Raw genomic sequence first — 22367 nt, 5'->3', positions numbered from 1 at the left:
TGTATGTGTGTGTGCGCTGGATTATAATATTGTGCTCTACTTCTAGTTTCTATACTGCTGATGTAACAGTGAAAAACAGGAGAGACAGGTCTACAGAACTCTGAAAAGAGCAGGCAATTGACAGCAAAGCAAATGCTATTAATTTATAAAGGATAATTTATATAGAACTGGACATGGAACAACAGACTGGTTCCAAATAGGAAAAGGAGTACGTCAAGGCTGTATATTGTCACCCTGCTTATTTAACTTATATGCAGAGTACATCATGAGAAACGCTGGGCTGGAAGAAACACAAGCTGGAATCAAGATTGCTGGGAGAAATATCAATAACCTCAGATATGCAGACGACACCACCCTTATGGCAGAAAGTGAAGAAGAACTAAAGAGCCTCTTGATGAAAGTGAAAGAGGAGAGTGAAAAAGTTGGCTTAAAGCTCAGCATTCAGAAGACTAAGATCATGGCATCTGGTCCCATCACTTCATGGGAAATAGATGGGGAAACAGTGGAAACAGTGTCAGACTTTATTTTTTGGGGCTCCAAAATCACTGCAGATGGTGATTGCAGCCATGAAATTAAAAGACGCTTACTCCTTGGAAGGAAGGTTATGACCAATCTAGATAGCTTATTTAAAAGCAGAGACATTACTTTGCCAACAAAGGTCTATCTAGTCAAGGCTATGGTTTTTCCAGTGGTCATGTATGGATGTGAGAGTTGGACGATGAAGAAAGCTGAGCGCTGAAGAATTGATGCTTTTGAACTGTGGTGTTGGAGAAGATTCTTGAGAGTCCCTTGGACTGCAAGGAGATCCAACCAGTCCATCCTAAAGGAGATCAGTCCTGAGTGTTCATTGGAAGGACTGATGTTGAAGCTGAAACTCCAATACTTTGCCCACCTGATGCGAAGAACTGACTCATTGGAAAAGACTCTAATGCTGGGAAGGATTGGGGGCAGGAGGAGAAGGGGACGACAGAGGATGAGATGGTTGGATGGCACACTAACTCGATGGACATGGGTTTAGGTAAACTCCGAGAGTTGGTGATGGACAAGGAGGCCTGGTGTGCTGCGATTCATGGGGTTGCAAAGAGTTGGACATGACTGAGCGGCTGAACTGAACTGATAAAGGATGAAACTATGTAAAGGACAGCAAAAAAGTACAAGAGGAGAAAGAGAAAAATATAGCCGAGCGATTGACCCTGGGGATGCCCAGTAGCTAAATAAGAATCTTTGTATCCTGCTGAATTTTTTTTTTCTTCTTCAAAACTGCCATTCAAGATACAGATATAAGATGTTTATGGCCAGGAGTACCACTTCCTTAGACACCACCTCTGCTAAACAACATCATTCCACTTAACTACCTTTTGGTCTGTCTGTCCTACGGAGGGTATGAGAAGTGCCACTGCAGTCAGGGGAGTGAGCAGGAGGTGACCCTAATCATGGGAACCCAGCCAATCCATTAGAGTATCCTCCTGAGACTGCAGTGAAAAGTAAAAGAAGAAGGAAAATTGAGGAGCAGCTATTAATAATTCTGGAGTGATCAGAAAACAATAATCTGGTAGCATTGTGAATGAGTATTTAGATTTTCAGTATCAATAAGCTCGGGCGTTCATCCAGACCCCTAGTGTGGTCCAGCACCCAGCCTGCATTTGAAGAGTAAGGTGAGGCTGTCATCAGAATCATGCATTCAGATCATTGCTTACTCCACCCTTCCAGCTATCTCTCTCTCTCTCTGTATGACCCGCCTTCACATCTTCACATGCTTTTCTCATCTGGAGTATCTTTCCCCCTTCTTTTCTGGATTTGGACACACAGCTGACCAATCACTAGCTGTTCTCACAGCTCACTCAATCTTTCATTCATTCAGTGATGTCACTGAATGCCCGTCATAACTCAGGCTATCATTCGGTTAGTACTTGGTATGTGCCAGGTGCACGAATCATGCCTTGGTTTTGTTTATTAATTAATAAACCATAGTTTGTTTATTCTTGGAAAAGCATTATGAGATACACATTTTTACCCCAGTTATCCACTAAGATCACATGATTAGGTAGTGCCAGAGAAGAACTTGGACATTGTTGAGCTCCAAAACCTATGGCTTAGAGCTTTAACCACTGGGCTCCCTGGCCAGCAGTGCTGGGAGTGGGTGCTGGGGATCCTGACCTCAAAGCAGCCAGTTCCTCCCAGGAGTGGCTTCAGTTTCACTGGACCAGACAGAGAAACCGATGGTTTCTATACAGTGGAATGAGAACCATGGTTGGTGGGAGGGCTGTTGATTTGGGGTACAGGAAAGGAAAAGGTTCTTAGCAAGCCATTGAGCAAAATCTTAAAAACTGAATAGAGAGTATCAGAAAATGGTGTTCCTGGCAGAGTTAAGAGAATGTGCAGAGAGACATGCTGTTTGGGGAACTGAATGTGGTTCACTAGACTTGGGGGATAGGGTGTGAACAACCTGAGGGTAGTTTATTAGGAAATGATGCTACAACATTAGGAGAATGATTATAAAGGACTTAGTATGTGGTGCTAAGATTTCTCATCCTGGAGATTATTTTAACTTACTTTTTTGTTGTAATATATTATAGTTGCTTTACTATAATGTAAATGTAAATGTATATAGTTGCTTTACTAATGTTGTGTTAATTTCTACTGTATAGCAAAATGTATAGCATTGTTGTTGTTTAGTTGCTCAGTTGTGTCTGATTCTTTGCGACTCCGTGGACTGCAGCACTCCAGGCTTCCCTGTCCGTATCAGCCATACACAGACATGAACCCCCTCCCTTGGTGGTGATCTGAATAGGAAGGAAGTCCAAAAATGTTTTCAGATTTCTTTAAAATTTTTATCTTGAGGACATCAGGGAGTCATCCATAAAGTGCCTGGTAAAAAATCAACCACTTCTGAAAGAGAATGAGTGGCAGGCAGTTAACTAGTTGCAAGACACTGTTATGTTTATGTTAGAAGTTTAGAAAACGTGTTGAAGAACCCTGGAAGAAATGACAATGTGCTCCAATATTCATGCCTGGAAAATTCCATGGACTGAGGAGCCCGGTGGGTTACAGTCCATGTGGTCACTGAGCTGGACACTACTGAGCATGCATGCACACATGTATGATGTGACATGTGATGTTAGAGGTTTAAAGGACATGCTAAAGAAACATGGAGATGGGAGATTTAGAACAGTCCCATGGGGTGAGAGGTCAAGGATGACATTGAAGAGGAAGTAACTCACAGTGTCTGTGCAAGGAAAATGCAAATTATCAAGGAAAAGAAGGGAGGGAGGACATTCCAAACAAAGAATAGAATGTGCTTGTAGGCAAACAGCCATAAAACTGCAAAGGGAACACTGAACAGATCTTTGGAAGATGGGAAACAACAGATCCTTATCAGGGCATGGTGAGAGATGAAAAAAAGTTCAAATTACAAAAGGCTTATACACTCAGCTAAGCCATTTATGAGTAGTCCTATAAGCTGTTATGAGACTTTGAAGGATATTTAGGAGACAGAAATGAGAAAATTTGGTTTCTTGAACTATTGTTCTGGCAGCAATTGAGTAGGTGGATCAAAAGGGGTGGGCAGCTAGATATTGAAAACAATTAAAAACAACTAGAAGACTATGTCAGTAATCCAGAATAGAAGTGATGAGGACCTCAACTAAAAATATGGTGGTGAAATGGGAATGAGTGCAAGAATTTTTCATGTCACATGTAAAGAGGAAATGAGGATGACTCACGCTTCTGTCTTTGGTGACTGAACAGAATCTGTCATTGGAGTAGGACATTCCAGAACAAAAGCCGGTTTTGGTTAATGATGCCTCCTTACTAGATGTGGTCAGTGTGGAATGTGTGTGGAACATACAAGTTGAGATGTTCAGAAAGGTTTTTGAAACCCAGAGTTAAAAGATGTAAGCCACGAGTGTGCATACCAATAAAGTGGGTTCCCTCATTCCTTTGTATTTTATCCTAATCTGATTGTTCTTGTTTACCTTTTTCTAAACAATTCTGTTTACACAAGTCTGTTAGAGGATTCTTAGTGCCTAATTCTAAATTTAATGAGGAGCTGCTTGAATTTCACAAGCTATAAATGCAATACTCTTAACAAAATCTCAAGTAGACATTCTAACGTCATGAAGACTCGTGACAGTAGGAGAACATCTTTTACAGAACTTATAATACCCAAAGAGAAAACAAATCCTTTCTAATCAATTTCATGGTTTCTCAATCTCCAGTTTTCTTCTGGTACCATTGGCATCCTATCTGCCCAACCTAAACTCTGACTACAGCCAGGGGTACATTTAGACCAGCTCAGCACCACGCAAGAAGCTGCTTCCACAGCCACTGCCGATGTCCTTGATGAGGTGCCCGTATTTCCCAGCATGTGCCAGGCTGGATAGACGGGGACATGCGGTGGCACTTGGACAGCACCTCGCAGAGGTGTTTCACGTGCTGAGCTGCCTCACATGCAGAGCCTCGGTGCTATCTTCATGCAGACTTCTGGAATGGGAATTGTCACTCTTTTTTTAAAATCTCCTCTAACACAAGCACTGTGTTTGGCACTGGAGTTGTGGAGCTAATACCTACTGTTCAATAGTTGAAAGTCTAGAGGGAGAAAGGAGAAATATCATATGACATCCCTTATACGTGAAATCTAAAAAGAAATGATACAAATGAACTTATTTACAAAACAGAAACAGACTCACCCACTTAGAGAATGAACTTACGGTTGCCAGTGGGGAATGATGGGAGGAAAGGATATTTAGGGAGTTTGGGATCAACAGGTACACACTATATTTAAAATGGATAACTAACAAGGTCCTACTGTATAGCACATGGAGCTCTGCTCAGATTGGATGGGAGTGGGGTTTAGAGGAGAATGGATACATGTATATGTATGGCTGAGTTACTTTGCTGTCCACCTGAAACTGTAACAACATTAATTGGCTATACTCCAATATAAAATAAAAAGTTTAAAAAATACATTTTGAAGCAATGTGGAGAGCAAACAAAGTGGAAAGAGACAGGAAGCGGGGAAACACAGAAGGCCAAAAAAAATAAAAATAAAAATGTCTAGAGAAGATAACACGCAGAGATATTTACAAAACTATGTGAGCATACAAGGACAACCCTGGATATGTGCAGTTGGAGGTGATAGGTGAGTGACTTTAGAAAATCCCTCAAGTCATGCTGCCTGCACGTTTTAAATTTTTTACTGAACTAATGGAGCAAAGTTGTATATCTTACCTCATTTCCAACCTAGGCAGAGCTGGTTAAAAATCCAACCTAAGAAAACATCAGATTATTTTTTACCCTGTGTGAAATTCGTATAATTATAGACTATCAATTTCCCTTTCTCTAAATGGAAAACTTAATCAGAAACCTTTCACTAGAATGAATGTATAGATTTTGAATGTTTTCTTCATTTCTCATATTGCTGTAAAAAATAGAATGGCCTCTAGAGGTCGCTGACGGGCTAATTTGCAAGTGGGCAGCTCTGTGGTTAGTTTATCTCTGCTTAGAATTTGCCCTCTTAAAGGATTATGTGTACATGAAAACTGGTGCGAACACGTCTCCTTTGACGCTTATGCATTATTTTAACCACCCATGGACAATCATGACCCGCTTCAGTATAGTGCTGTTTCTGATGGAACACTTGACAAGATAGTTCTGTAGCTGGAATCATCTTGAGAGACCTTTAAGAAATCCCTGTTAATTTATAGTGTTAAGTACCTCGTGATGAGGAGCATCACTGATGCTTGAGCATCACAGACTGTGACCCTAAAGAGAATTTAAGTCTAGTAAATTTATCCATTTTCCATACGAGAAACTGAAGCCCAGGGAGAAAATATGATTTGCCCAAGTTCACTCAAAGAGTTAATTACAGAGTGCAGATTAGAATTAACATACTCTCATGTCCTCCCTGCTCCATTTTCTTTAGTCCAGAGATTTGAACTCTTGAGTTCAGCAAGTTTGATTAACCTTTACTTAGAGTCTAACACATGCCAGCTATTGTTCTGATGGATGCTGAAATGAATTGTGGTCTCTGATATAGTGAGGACATGGACACATATACAGGTGATTATAAAGAGGTTATATCATAAAATAGGGGTACCATCTTCTAGGGAACATAGCATGCTATTGGAGCACAAGAAGGGCACCTGTCTCAACCTGAATACCTTCTGGGTATTTAGAGATGTTTTCCTGCACAAAAGGATTGCTGAGATTATGGAAAAATTAGTGGAATGTATCCAGAGAGAGAAGACGGGGAGTGTAGAGAAAGGGTGGATGAGAAGGAGAGCCATTCCAGGTGGACTAGAACAGCAGCTTTAAGACTATGCCTTTGAGCAAGGCTGTCTTTCACTCTGTTATGTTTTATTCCTAGGTTCTTCTGTAAGATATATCTTTAGGCACAAATGCAAATGCTTATTGGGACTAGTCATGTATCCCTAAGTGGATGAAATCAATCCGATGTAGAAAAAAATTGCAGCAATGTTAATTCTGGGGAGTTGGAGGATACGTCCCTTTATAAAGGGAGAAATCGGTACTCAGTTTATGGCAGTTACCGCTAAGGGGAACCAGTCCTCTCGAACTTTCAGTTTTTCAAAAGTTCTCCAACTCTGTGTTTTTGAATGAGATCCTCTGAATTCTGAGCTGTTGGTGATTTTATACTACATCTTTAAGACCCTCAACAGGGCAACAGTACATATCAAATTAATGAAGGCTAAAGTAATTGCAGGTATCATTATATTACCGGATTCCTTGTGACTTTTCTTTGTGAAATAGAACAATAAACACAGCTGTAGTAGAACAGTCACAAAATAGGAGTCAGGAGACTTGAATTTTACCTCTAAGTGATTGTGAGTGTTAAGCAAGCAACTTAGTGTTCCCAGCTAAAAGTCATGAGTTTCCTAGATTAGCTAGTCAAGACATTTTAATATCCATATTTATGAGTTTTTAATTCCAAGGAAGCTCATAATATACCTTCAGATGTAATATGTTTTACTTTCTTCCCTGCCTTGTTCAGCTCTCATATTGCTCTGTAGGGGGTTCCTACCTCTGAGCCCAGTGTGGATGACTGGGGAGAATGTTCAGAAACGCTAAAGATGGAGATCCAGTGAGCTCCGTCCACCTTCTGCCTCCAGAGATCCTGTTTGCAGCTGGATTCCTTGCTCCTTCCTCCTGCTATAACAGGGGAATTTTCCTACCTTACAGTGCTAATCCCTCCTATCTGGACTCTAGTTCCTTTTCTTCCAAATTTCTCAGAAATCTTTATCCTAGATTCTTTGATATTCCATTGACTTCACCCATTCTCTCTTTGCAGGATCCTGTCTACTTGTATATAAATTTTTAAATTAATTTTTATTGGAGTATAATTGCTTACAACAATGTTAGTTTCTGCAATACAATAAAGTGAATCTGCTACATACATACATACATACATATATATATATATATATATTTTTTTTTTTTCCTCTTCTTTGTATTTGCATTCCATTTAAGTCACCACAGAACATTGAGTAGAGTTCCCTGTGCTGTACACTGGGCTCCTATTTGTTATGTGTTTTACACACAGTAGTGTATATATAGTAGTTCCAATCTCCCAATCCATCCCACCTTCCCTTCCCTCCTTGATATCCATACACTTGTTCCCTGTGTCTGTGTCTCTATTTCTGCTTTGCAAATAAGTTTGTCTGTATCATTTTCCTAGCTTCCACCTGTAAGTGATATTATACAATATTTGTTTTTCACTTTCTGCCTTACTTTATTCTGTATGATAATCTTTAGGTTCTATATCTACATCTCTCCCAATTATTTCAGACTATTTAAACAATATAAAACTCCCCTGGATTTACTACCCCAAATAGCCCCTAGACTTTACAGACCACATTCATGCATTTGGGGCTCCATTTCCTCACCAACTACACATTCCATCTCTTTAATGTGACTTTCCTTCATACCACTGCACATCAAAATCACCATCATTCTTTCCATTAAATCCAGTACATGTGCTCAATACATGGCTCTATATTTGGGGGAAGATTTTAACACTGTTTGGCACACCTTCTTTAAGTTCTCTCTTCCAATGACTTTTTAATACCCTATATTCTCATGTTCTTGTTGAAATTTTCCTTTCTTTTTGATTCTCTATTTCTGATTTCTTTGTGAATGGGACTTTTACAGTTGTTGTGTAAGTATCTTGGTAGACCTTCTAGTCATCAAAACAATCGTTTTACTGGTGAAAATTATATTTACCCATGTAAATCTTTGGAAATTGACCCAAAGAATGTACATCAAAAGGAGAAACAGTAATACAAGAAAAACCTACTCAGTCTTGGAAAGAACAGTGATTCTGGGTCATTTGAACTATACTCTGCTCCTGTCTCTCTCAGGCCAACCCTCAGCTCTCTGTTATGGAAACATTACCACAAATAGTGTGGCCAAGGAAATGGGGCTCAATCCCCCTTCAGCTCTCTATCGAAGGGTATGATTCTTATCCTGGGAATTGCAGTTCACCTGCATATCTCATTCTCTCTGTGCCCATCTCCATATCATAGATGCTCTGGACTGGGTGTGAGTAGCCAAGACAACCAAGGTTTCTTCCCCCATCAGCTCTCAATATTAAGGGAAGGGTATATCCTAGATACAACAGGCTAAGAATATTGCAATCTTGAGTTTTCCTCCTCTTGGTTGCTTTAAAGGTTGAAGTTTCATGCCAAGAGGGGCAAACTGAGAAGACCAGAGGCTCCTATTTACTCCAGTGTCCACTCATAGAGTAGAGGTGTCACTCCAGCACAAGCAGATTGCTGTCCCTGCCCTCAGCCTTAATACCTGTGCTGAGGTTCTAACCAAGGTAAGGGGCAAGACTTAAGGACTACTGACTGCACAGTTCTGCATGAAAGCATGGACTTTACTTGGAACAGGGCATGGAGAAGTTCATGCCTAAGCCAGGGAAAGAGGTGTCTGAGAAAGGCTCTCCTGGGGTCACATTCATGCCTGGTCATCTGGAAGGCTGGGATAATCAGAGCAGAAAGAGATGAAAGCATTCACAACAAATTCATAAGCAGAGGACAGAAGTCTTACTATCTTAAGGGATCTAAGCACAACCTTTGATCAAATGTAGGATGTATAATAAGTTACTTTGACTCAGGGAGGGACTTACCCGGTGGCTCAGTGGTAAAGACTCCACCTGCCAATGCCAGAGACACAGCTTTGATCCCTGGGTTGGGAAGATCTCCTGGAGAAGGAAATGGCAGCCCATTTCAATATTCTTGCCTGGAAAATCTCATGGACAAAGAAGTCTGGCAGGCTACAGTCCATGAGATCACAGAGTCGGACATGACTGAGTGGCTAAACACTGGCTCAAAGATGACTTTAAGGAAGCCAGTTTCAAAAATAAAACTGAGGTCTTCCTTGATGGTTCAGTGGCTAAGACTCCATGCTCCCAATAAAGGGGGCCTGGGTTCAATCCCTGGTCAGGAAGCTAGATCCCACATGAAAACCCAGTATAGCCAAATAAATAAACATATTAAAAATAAAGACACATATTTAAACAAATATTTAAAAAAACAGCTGAACTTATTGCTGATGGTCTAGAAGGCCATGCATAAACCCAAGGCTGAACCCTCCCTGGAACACCAGACTCCTGATCCATTAGTTCAGGGAACTTCTAAGCTGTTAGACTTCGGCTGAATGCAAGCAAAAGGTAAACTCCCCGAGCTGTGAAAGCCATCTCCAAATCCCCCAGAGATTTAGTAAGCCTGAAAATCTTACTGGCTCAGATGGCTTAAGCACAACTTTGTTGTATAAGCATAAATGGTATATACTGAACCCAGGTAACTTCTAGGAAGCCATGCTAAGGATAAAAACAAAGGGAAAATATCTGAAGTGACACAATCAACTATTCAAATCTGCATAAAAATCCAAAGAGGTCTGGTAAAGGTAATAACACAAAAAGCATAATTACTTATCTAGTTTCCTTTTTCAATAAAATTTGCATAAATATATTCCCAATGTACAGTTTTTAGGAAAAAAGTCACATAAAACAGTATCTACAAAGTTATGTTTTTTGGACTTTAGACATATAGGAATGTTAATATACTTGACAATAACAGCACAGAGGGGATTGAATGGGTTGAAGCTATATTGGAACAAGGAAATAGCAACAGATGGTAACTCAAATCCACAGGGATAAATAAAGGGAACTGCAGATGATACATAAGAAGGTTAATCTTTGTTTCAAAAGAACTCTATAAATATTGTTGAGTCCTTCTTTGTTCTCTTAGCCTCTTTAAAATGCGTGATTATATAAAACAATACTTAAACACCATATTTTGGGTGTTTTTAACATATATAAGATTCATATGTATTATTATAATGATAACACAGGAAAAGGGAAGACAACAGACCTCTGCATATGTAATGTTTCTACATCTTACTGAAGTTAGTGTGAATTTGAAGTAGATGCGATGTTGTGATATATATTATAAGGTCTAGAGCAATTTCTATGAAAATAACTTAAAACTTGGCTAAAATTTGTTAAAGGGCTTAAAGTAGTGTACAAAATAATACTTACTCAATGCAAAAGGAGGTGGTAACTGAAGAACAGAGTTACAAAATAGTCATGAGACATAAGAGCTTCCCTTGTAGCTCAGTTGGGAGAGAATCTGCCTGCAGTGCAGGAGACCCAGGTTCAATTCCTGGGTCGGGAAGATCCCCTGGAATAGGACATAGCAACCCACTCCAGTATTCTTGCCTGGAGAATCCCATGGACAGAGGAGCCTGGCAGGCAACAGTCAATGGGTCACAAGAGTTGGACATGATTTAGCGACTAACCCACCACCACCACCACCATGAGACAAAGAAAATGAGAACCACAATGGCAGATGCAAATCCAGACATACCAAAGAAAGCATTTAATGTGAATGGCTTAATGAACCCAATAAGAGGACAGAGATTGTCAGACAGAATTTTAAAAATCTAACTATATGTTGCTTACAGGAGATACATTTTATTTATTTATTTTTTAACTAATTTATTTGTTTTAGTTGGAGGCTACTTACTTTACAATACTGTAGTGGTTTTTGCCACACATTGATATGAATCAGCCATGGGTTTACATGTGTTCCCCATCCTGAACATTTTAGATTCAAGGTACAAATAATTGAAAAGGATGGTAAAACAATACACTGCATAGACATCAACTATTCCAGAGCTGGAGAGGTTGTGCAAATATCGATGTCTCTGGCATCTCTGATTCCTTTGTCAACTTATTTTTCTTTATTGTGCCTTAAATATGTCTATATATTTATATCCCGATGGACTATTTCATTTCTGTGCATCAATGTGATATTTTTTTCAAATACATGAGGAAAGTATCCCTAACCTAGGATTTAAGTCAGGTTCACTGATAGTCACTCTCAGAGACTATTGGGGAGTCATTTATGACATTAATTACCATTGTAATTAAGTGAATAATTATATAAGTAATATGTGATGTCTTTTTCATCAGATATAACAGATCCTAGTAAGAGCAGAGACTGAGTTGGCCTTGTTCTTTTTGATGTCTGCAGCATTTAGCATGGAGTCTGGAATATATCATCTGAGTGTATAGAAATGAATAAATAAATACACAAATTATCCTAGGAGCTTATAGGAAGTTTAAATTCTGCCCCTACTCCCAAGGGTCACACAGTGAACAAATAGGAGTTTCTTATAACCTATGTTTCTTTTTTAAAAAATTTTCTGATATATTTTTAATATGGTTTTATGGCATCATGATAGATAATTCAGTCTTATATCTAGCTGTGTTTTGCAAGTTATGACCTCTGTACCACTCCTGGAACATGAGATGATTTTAAGTGGTACATGGATGAACATTTTTAATAATTATATATTTTAATGTGTATCAGAAAAAAAGTAAATATAACTCTGAGTAACTTAAGGTACTCAGAAAATAAATACATACAAGTTTAAAAAGTTGATTGACAATTGCCTAATATCATAAAAGTAGATGCAAATGAGTGAAATTTAGGAAAGAAAGTATGACCTCATTTTTCTTTAAAAATTACGCTAAACTTTCAAAGTGATTGATAAAAGTAAAATACATGGTTTTAGAAAAACTATATAAATATGGGGCTTCCCTGATACCTCAGTTGGTAAAGAATCCGCCTGCAATGCAGGAGACCCTGGTTCAATTCCTGGATCAGGAAAATCCACTGGAGAAGGGGTAGGCTATCCACTTCAGCATTCTTGGGCTTCCCTGGTGGCTCAGCTGGTAAAGAATCTGCCTCCAATACGGAAGACCTAGGTTCGATCCCTGGGTTGGGAAGACCTCATGGAGAAGGGAAAGGCTACTCACTCCAGTATTCTAGCTTGGAGAATTCCATAGACTGAGAGTCAGACACCACTGAGCGACTTTCACTTTCACTTTTTATATAAGGATGAAAAATGAAAGTAAAAATTTTACCATATATTGTCCCCAATCTCTTTTAATATTTTCTACTTTAGTTTTTATGATAGTTACCATCATAACAGTAGCAAATATAAATAGAAACTATTTTTTGATACCCCATTATTACAGGTAAGGGATTTAGCATGATAACACACTACTTCAAGACTTTGCTTACCAATTTTTTAGTGCACTAATCTGCTCATGCTGCCATAACTCAAAATACGACAGACTGGGTGGTTATAGCCAGTATTTCTTAAAGGGTCCTTAATTGAATAGTTGTATTAGGACTAATGGAGACACTGGTAAAATACAGATGCTCAGGTCCTAGTCTGAGTTTATTTTGGGAAGTCAAGATGGGTTTATGTGTCTACATTTTCAACAACTCTTCAGGTGGTTTTGTTGTCAGTTTCCCTGTAGTGCATATTGGGGCTGCCCTGGGTGCTCAGTGCTAAAGAATCCACCTGCCAATACTGGAGACATAGGTTTGATCCCTAGGTTGGCAAGATTCCCTGGAGATGGAAATGGCAATGCACTCTAGTATTCTTGCCTGGGAAATCCCATGGACAGAGAAGCCTGGCAGGCCACAGTCTATGGGGTCCCAAAAGAGTTGGACACAACCTGATGACTAAACAATAACAATACTGCATATTGCTCATATTTCTGTACATGGTGAAATAAATATTTACTTGAATGACTAAAGTCTTGACTGAAGAATAGATATAAAGGAGACAGTAAATAGAAAGAAAGACATTCAAGGAGAGTTAATAAGTGCAAAGGAACCGCAGCAGGAACTAATTTGATGGATTTGGTGAACTGGAGCACAGAACAGAAGTAGCACTGGACCACAGAGATGGAGGGCAGGAAAGGAAGCTGCAGAATTAGGCATCCGTCGGGTCAATAACACTTGGTGTGTCATGAGAAGGCATTTAAATTTCAACTTATAGATTTTCACATAAGAGAACAGAACAATTCAGTCTGATAACCAAAAGGCAGAAGGATTAGCTTTCAACTCTGATCATTGATGCACATGACCAGGAAGACCTCTAATAAAGAATAACCCAGCTAACTCTCAGATTCTCTGAGATTCGGAGAATCTCATTGCCAAAAGAAGCTTTTGAGCCTAAACCTGTCATTGAACAGTGGAGAAAATTTTCCAAAGAGAGACGACTTTCCCAGGGTTGAGCAATGGTTACTTTTTGTCAGAGCTAGGATTAACCCCAAGTTTTTTAGCTTCTAGTTCAGTGCTTTGAATTGTGCATGAAAACTTATAAATAACACTTTGTGTTTATATCTCAACTAACAAAACTTTTATATATAAAAGTTAAAACTATAAGACTAAGTTCTATAGATTAGATGTCCAAGTTGTCTTATTCAACTTTGGCTTACATACTTTTTTCCAAAATACTTTCACCATGTGAAATTACCTTAAGTGATTTTTCTGATTTTGGACTTACACTTGCAGGCTTATCCCTACAAAAGAAAAATTCTCTGTATATTGAAATAAAAGAAAAACTTGCTGAGACTGGATATGTATATCATCTATATATAATCTAATATGTATATGTGTATGTATACATATTACTAATAAATGCTCCTACAGCACTAGCAGTAATACATCATGTGCAAATTAGTGTCTGAATTAATGTTGTGTAGCTAGAGCTAGAGAAAAGGAATCTATTTTATTACATAATAAAATGTTTTTAATTGTTGAACTAGAACAGTTTTATTACATACCATTACTTTAGGAAACAACACCAACCTTTTCATTGATCAAAAAATGTTATCAGTTGTAGAAAGCCTGAAAATAAACTAAAGAATAATACTCCTAAAAGGGTGAAAGAAACTGAACTAAAGTGACACAAGTATGGTTTTGAATACAAAGTGGAACATAATTAAGGAGCAGGTTTATAGCAGAGCTTACACCCATTTGGCTTTTTGTTTTTACAAGTCCATTGTTTATACAAGAGCTTTGAAATGTTACCTTGTGTTTTTATTTTAATTCAGAAATGAGAGCTTCTATAAAATACAAATTTCAACAAAATAAAGTGAGGCTCATTCTCTCTCTCTCAGTGGTTTAATTAAAGACACATTTTGATGCTGTACATTAAGTCTCATTTTGGATTTAAAGTCAAGGAAATGTCCTACGTTAACATGTTGGTCTTTTTACAGAAGTTTATGTAATAGACTTTATGTATACATGCAGATAGTAGCCATATTATATACACACACATATATATACACACATGCATGGTAAGAGTTAATATTTTCAAAGAATGGTTCACAGTAATAATTTGCATAAAGCTTTACAGTTATAATGAACCAATGCACTTTAAAAATTATTCTTACCAATAATTTGTTTGCTCAATTCTCCATTTCCAGGGACTGTCTAGATGTATTTGTTCATTTGGCTATTCCAGAAGTATTCATTGAATGCCTCTGTGTATCAGAAATCATGTTCATGAGACAGACCCAGACCTTGCCATTTTGGAGTATATAGTCTAAAGAAAGGACAGATAGTAAATGAGAAGTCAAAATCAAACTTTGTAGAATTCAGGTTTTTTTTTCACTTGCAAAATGGAAATAATACCATCTGCTTTTGTTCTTCCAAAAGTCAAATGAGATGACTGAATATGAGCAAAATGTTCAAAGCATAACTTGAGCAGAATTCAATAAGTGGATATTGAAAATATCATATTAAAAAAGATTTTAGCTTCTCCTTCCTTTGTTTGTGAGGTAAAAAACTAGAAAGCTAGAAAGTCTACTGGAAAGTTATCCTGGATATAACTGCTTAGAATAAGAACGCATACCCAAGGACAGAGGCCATGCCCCCAAGCTGTATGTTGGTTTTGCTAATAATTGCTGCTATGTGAATGATTTTCTGCTCAGAGGGGAAGCAGAAACACATATGCTTTTGATTGTGAATTCTACTATAAATGTTTCATTCTTCTCTATCTGAATGATTATGTTGAGTCCCTAATCATGAAAGTCTTCCCTGTAGAGGAATCATAGCCTCAGGTATGATCAATTAATTATTTTGGGTTATAGAGTAAAAGTCTAGGGGAAAGTCTTAGGTTGGGAAATGGTTAGAGATCTGCTTAGAGGCAGAAAGTTTTTAGTGAGGATAGAGACGAGCCTCCAAACTCTCTCTGCCCAACTCTTACTTCATTCCCACATGCTACTAACAATTAGGTAAGTGAAAAGAATCTAAAGAACGGGATATGGGCATTGAACAAAGGGAGATGGGAGAACTCAAAAGGAAAACAGAAAGTGAAGGAGATAAAAGCTCCTTGTTTTTAAGCGTGTCAGTGAGAAGTTTCTGGCATGATCTTCAGTTCGAGTGAAAACTCAATAGCAAGCATTTACCCCCAAGTTCCTTCTGGCAGAAGGTATATAATTGCCCTAGAAAGAAAGAAGATTCAGGGATTGGAATTTATACGGTTCCTGCTGAGTGATGTTGATGCATCGGAGAAACTAAATGAAGGAGTGTGGATGATTAATCTCCAACTGAAGACAAAGGGCGAGAGCCAGAGGGCCTCTTAAATTACATATACGTGACTTTAATCTATTGAAGTCCAAAGAAAGCTAAAGGGCAGGTGAGGGAATTAATTATGAGAGTGACAGAGCTCTAAAAGGGTTGAAATTTTAGTCACCGCAAGTTTACTGTGTTGGGGTCACAGCCCCAGATAAAAGATGTGGGGTGTGGAGACTTAGGGTGAGGTTATACAGTGGATGTACTCGAGAATCTAGAAACGCCACATCACTCTGAACTCTACGCCCGTGGAAGTTACTCGTTGTTAGATGCTAGTCCTTCCCAGCTTGCAAACAATGCCGACATCTTCATCTTGCAAGTCCTAATGTGTTCACCTCTGATGACAAGACGGCAGTCAAGTCACAACCAGATACAGGAAAGTGCTGGAGCCATGAGGGAGGAAAGGGACAAGAGTTTGCTGAGCCTAGTTAACATCTATTAGCACGATCCAGGGGTATATATTGAGGCTTGTATTCTGAGACGGCTGGGTTTGGAGATGGAATAACACATTTGAATGAGGGAGAGTTACAGAAAAGTTGCTCATGGGAATACTTTTCCAAGCTACATTATTTAAAATGCTAGGCAATACCTAGGAAGGTGATATTTACCCATTGCTAGGATGGCTCTTAGAAGTTTGGAGAAAGTGATGGCCCGTAGAAGTGAAACACAAGTACCACAACGATTCCATTCCATTCTATGAAAAGAGATCAAAAGGTGAAGAGAAGTGAGTTATATGTCAGAGCAGATGTAACATTTGAATGTTCTATGTTCTTTGGGAAAGCCTAGCTGCATCCTTGGGCTTCCACAGTGGCTCAGTGGTAAAGAAGCTGCCTGCATTGTAGGAGACACAGGAGGTGCAGGTTCAGGTTCTGGGCCAGGATGATCCCTTGGAGAAAGAAATGACAACTCCAGTATTCTTGCCTGGAAAATTCCATGGACAGAAGAGCCTGGTGGGCTGCAGGCCATGGGGTTGCAAAGAGTTGGACATGACTGAGAGACTCAACTGAACTGAGTGACTGAGTACAGACACACACGCGCACACACACACGCACACATGCAGATGCATCTTAGAGCATCCCAGGTAATGCAGTGGTAAAGAATGCGCCTTCCAATGGAGGAGACACGGATTCCATCCTTGGGTGGGAAATATCCCCCGGGGTAGGAAACGGCAACCTACTCCAGTATTCTTGCCTGGAAAATACCATGAACAGAGGATCCTGGTGGACTACAGTCCATAGGATTGCAAAGTAGTACACGCCTGAGCACACAGATGCATTCTGCTTGCCAGAGCAGCACAGTGACGCTCAGAAGTCAGAGGGGGCCATCTGTCTATGTGCGTGTGTGCTAAGTCACTTTAGTCGTGTCCAACTCTTTGTGACGCTGTGGACTGTAGCCCATCTGGCTGCTCTGTCCGTGGGATTCTCCAGGCAAGAAACTGGAATGGGTTGCCATCTCCTACTCCAGGGGATCTTCCCAGCCCAGGGATCAAGCTCACATCTCTTATGTCTCCTTCATTGGCAGGTGGGTTCTTTACCTCTAATGCCACCTGGGAAGCCCCCTGTCTGTTGTAGGCAAGGGCTAATAGTAGGACTTGGTAGAACTAGGATTCTTGATAGGAATTACAGTGACAAAATCCTGAAATAATAGAGGCTTGGTGGCCAGGTTTAACAAAGTGGCTGTGATTACTCTCATGAATGCTAAGATTGTAGTGGTAGCTGCAGGGTTTGGAACACTGACTGTTGAAGAGATATGGAGATGGCTAATAGAACACAGCACCCTTAGGGGCAAGATAGATTAAAAGTTGAAACAGTTATGCTCAAGTTATATAATCAAAGTGTATCAAGGATGGATGATCAGGAAGCTGAGGGCAGATGCATCAGTGATAGGTTGTTATCCCCTGCTTAGTTTTTGGATCTGAGATAGTTCAGACTTGAATGTCCCAGACCACAGAAGAGGCATAACCCCCAGGAAGATCCTGAAACACTATGATATGGGTACATGATAATGACTCCCCTATTGGAAATGGTTAGGGCTACTGATACATGATGAGAATAAAAGTTAATATATTTGACATCGAGATAATCCACTGAGGCATCTCTGGGGAATCTCTTACTCAATTTTAACCAAGGATAGTGCCCAGAGTCTAAGAAGGGCATGATCACTGAGGGTTAAGAATTCTCAAGGACGAAGGGTCTCTGTACCAGGTAAGCCATTTGGACCAGTAGAGGTACCAGTATGAATAACAGAGGGAGAAGGTGATGAGTGTCAATGCAGACTCAAGACCAGCTGCAGTGGTGCAGATTGTCTTACCAGTGTTTATCCTAAGGGAACATTTTCTCTAGGGTAACAGACCAACCAGAATCTGGGAAAAATTGTTTCCAGAAATTATCATATGAAGCACATGTGTCCAAATGGCACAAGAGCTAGACTGTAGATGTTGCTGTGTTGTGTCACCCTTCAGGACTCTGATTTACCCCTGCTGCAGAGTATGGTGGCTGCTCATAGCTGAGTCCCTCTCATGAATTGATCTTCACTGAATGGAGCAGTTTTGCCCAATGTCACTTTCTCCCCAAGAGCAGTCTATGTCCAATGACTGGTTAACATAAGTGTGTAGCATCCTGATCAGTTTTGCTCAAGGCTGGATGATTCTGGAAGGCAGGGCCATGCTAGCTCCAGAACTCTTTGTAAGATCAGCTGAGACTTTAATTGTAACTGTATTGTAGCTTTGTTCTGTGCTCAGCCCTAACTTCAGTCTCCAAAGGTGTTGATCCCAAGGATTCATCCTAATAAACTTCCCAATAATGCCAGTCTCTCTCTCAAAGTCTGCTTTCTGAGGAGTTTGTCCTATTTTGCATAAATCACTACTGCAAAATAGTTGTATTTTATAGTATTGATTTGTGATTACCACAAATATATGTGAAACTCATTTGCACCCATGACTAAACTAAAAGCGCTATGTGGGCAAAAGCAGCATCAGTTTCACTCACCATGTCACTCCAATATTTGTTGAAGGCCTACATGGATAAATGCACCAGTAATGAAAGAATGAAGTCCCTAGTCTAATACCGGCAGCATAGTAAGAGATCAGTATTTGATAATATTTGTGGTTACTATTATGTGTTAGTATTATTAATGGGAATCTAATCCATAACAAATTTAGCAAATTAATATTTTGATGGAAAATGAGTCTAGTTGGTTAATTGATAAACATATTGAGTTCCTAACATTGGTCAAAAACTGTTGTATTTTAATGATATAAAGATAAAACAATCTTTAGTATCAACCATCTTGCATTTTAATGAAGGATATTGGAAAATGACTTCATTCGATAAGAGTTCATTAACATGGAAAATAATTAATGTAATAGTAAGAGAAAAGCTGGGACAAAAAATGGATTTAAAATATTTGTAACTATGTGAAAAATACATAGAAAATTGAAAGAAAATACTGAAAAATGTAATAACTTTTGGAAAATTACAAATGTTTTCTCAGAGTCCTTATATTTTTCATGATTTTTGAGAGTTTTACATTATTATTAATGGATATTATTATTTTTAAAATAAAAAAACTATAGTGTTTTAGTCAATTTATGTTCTAGATGTATATGTGCTCAGACTTTATTGTATTTGAATTACATTCATGGCATGGTTTGCATTTTGTTTGAAGATATCAAATTCCTGATTTTATTCAGTTACATTCCTAAGGGATACTTTAAATATTCTTTCATCTTTCATCCTTTAAAAAACCAAGAAAAGTGCAGTATATATCTTCATCTCCTTGTCATTATGAAATTTATAATTATGTTGTTAAATTAGAAAAGGTTAATATTTCTATATTTAAAACCAGAGAACATTTTAAAAATGGTTCCAAATTTATAGTATGCAAAATTCTCTTCCACACACAATTAATTTATGATTCATTGAATAGCTCTGATATTTTGAATACAGATAGATTTATTAAAATGCATGGGCTATAATTTAATGGCTGGTTAGTTGGCACTCTTCCTAGTCCCCCATTGTTGAACTTTAAAAATATGTTTTAATGAACAATTATCATTTTGTATTCATAAAGCACATTGTTGAGAAAATAGCTGGAAAACATTATATTACCTAGATTAGATAGATTTTTATATTTTCCTGGTGATAGAAACTGAGATATTTGTCTTCTAAAATTTAGCCCTATGAGCAAAGTTTGTTATTTCTGAACTTGTTTACATAGTTCCAACCATATCAAGGACTAGAAGTATTTTCAGAGCCAGTCATGGATTTGTGGGTTTAATTAATTATGTGACTCTTTAATTTTATTTTATATTCATCTTTTTAAGTTTAATTAATATGTAAACCCACTGTAACATGATAATCAGAATCAAAATAATTGAATTGCATAAAATGTGAACTCATAGCATTGCAAGGTTAATGACATGAATAAGCTAGGTCTGTGATGCCACTAGAGCAGGAGTTTGGTGATGTGTGTGTATTATCCAAATTCATTCATCTTAAATGTTTATTGGGAAGACGCTGGGTCTCCTGGCTGCTGGTATTTCTAGAATGGAGGGAGCAAACTTCAGGGATCTCATAGGTAGTTGGCACAGTTTCTCCATCCTGATCTGGGGAAGTAGAGGCATAAGAAAATTGGGAATATGGGGACCCACTTTCCTGCCTGGCCTTTTCCTCTAATCCTTTTCCTCCATTCCTATCTCTGAAGATGAAAATATTAGCCTACCACTATTTAAGAATGGGAGTTGGGCAGAGGAGCTAAATTGCCCATCATATACCATTTTAATATATAATATTTGTGAGCCTGTTACCAAGGTTTTATAGCATTAGTATCCTACAATGTACAAGATGTATTGGCAGGTTTAGATTTGAACAGAGATAATATATAGGCAGATACAATGAAACATTGGATTGCCTTAATTATTCTTTAAATTATTTATTTTTCCATCAACAAATATTGTCTGTTTTGTCAGGCACTGTGCTACACCTTAATCAATAATAGTGAATTAAAAAAAAAAGGAAACTCCTTATCCTCACAGAGGTCATTGTCTGGTTGTCAAGAAAAGGTTGTAAATCAGCAATTCTGTATTGAATAAGAAGTGCTCGTGTGTCAGTGATAGAAGCTGTAAGAATACAGAAGAATATTCCATTATAGGTGGAAAAAATGAGACATACGGAACTAGTAAGAGATGGGAGCAGACTGAATAGGGCTGGTTATATATGTAATTTGGACCAATCTACCGTTTGAGGGAGTGCTTTAGTATACAGAACTTTCATGACATTTCATTCCATAGTTTATATAAAGGAAGGATGTTGGCAGTTGTGCACTTGGCTTTAGAGGAGTTAGCAATTAGGTTTGGTTTTTAAGATAGTGGTTAGATTGACAAGTTAACCATGGGATCAGCCTCAGAGTATTTTTTGATCTACTGTTATGTATTAGGGTGTGCACACTCTGTCATTCAGTCTCTGACTCTTTGAAACCCCATGGACTGTAGCCAGGCTCCTCAGTCCTTGGGATTTTCCAGGCAAGAGTACTAGAGCGGGTTGCCATTTCCTCCTCCAGGGGATCTTCCCGACCCAGGGATCGAATCCACGTCTCCTGCCTTGGCAGGCATATTCTTACCGCCCGAGCCACCTGGGAAGCCCATTATGTAGTAGAGTAGATGTGAATTTCTCTGCCTTTTCTCAAACATCTGCCTCACTTTGTGATTGTTCACTTGTGGACCTCTCAATTTACTTTGGGAGGAATAATAAATATTGTATTTATTTACAACAAAGATTTCTCAAGAGGAAAAACCCCTGTCTAAAAAAGAGAAATCCAGTCTTCCATACAATTTCAGACCAGGTTTGAAATCCAAAGATCTTTGGCTACCTCTGTTGAAAACCAGTTTTCTGGATCACATTTCTTCCTACTCTGACCTATTTTGTATAGATGCCAAACACTGTCTTCAAACTAAGTTTACAAATCTAAAATGCACTAATGTGTGCATGAGTGTACATTGGATAACACGGCAGTGAGAGTTCAGAGAGAGAGACAGAAAGTAACATTATGCTTTTTCTATGTATATACTATTAAAAATAGAAGTATTCCTTAAAAATCTGAATTTATTTTGGGTGCATATGTGGATATGGTTTGACAGTTAAGTTAATATCCGTATTTTGAAAAAAAAAAAAGTATATAGTATATCATTTAGGATGAGTTCTGACAATACAAAACAGAAAACTCAATACAAAAAAGATAAGAATTTATTTTCTCACATAAAATAAGTCCAGAGTCATGTAGGTTAATGCTGATATAGCAGCTGCAGTCATCAGGGCCCCAGTCTCCTTCTGTTTTTCTGCTCAACTACCCTGGTGCTTACCTGCAAAACTAGGAATACTTCATGTTTCATTATGGCTACTGGAG

This window comes from Giraffa tippelskirchi, chromosome 10 (assembly GCF_054371585.1).
Source record: "Giraffa tippelskirchi isolate mGirTip1 chromosome 10, T2T-mGirTip1v1.2.pri, whole genome shotgun sequence".
Classification (NCBI taxonomy): Eukaryota; Metazoa; Chordata; class Mammalia; order Artiodactyla; family Giraffidae; genus Giraffa; species Giraffa tippelskirchi.
Note: the sequence above shows the minus strand (reverse complement) of the source record.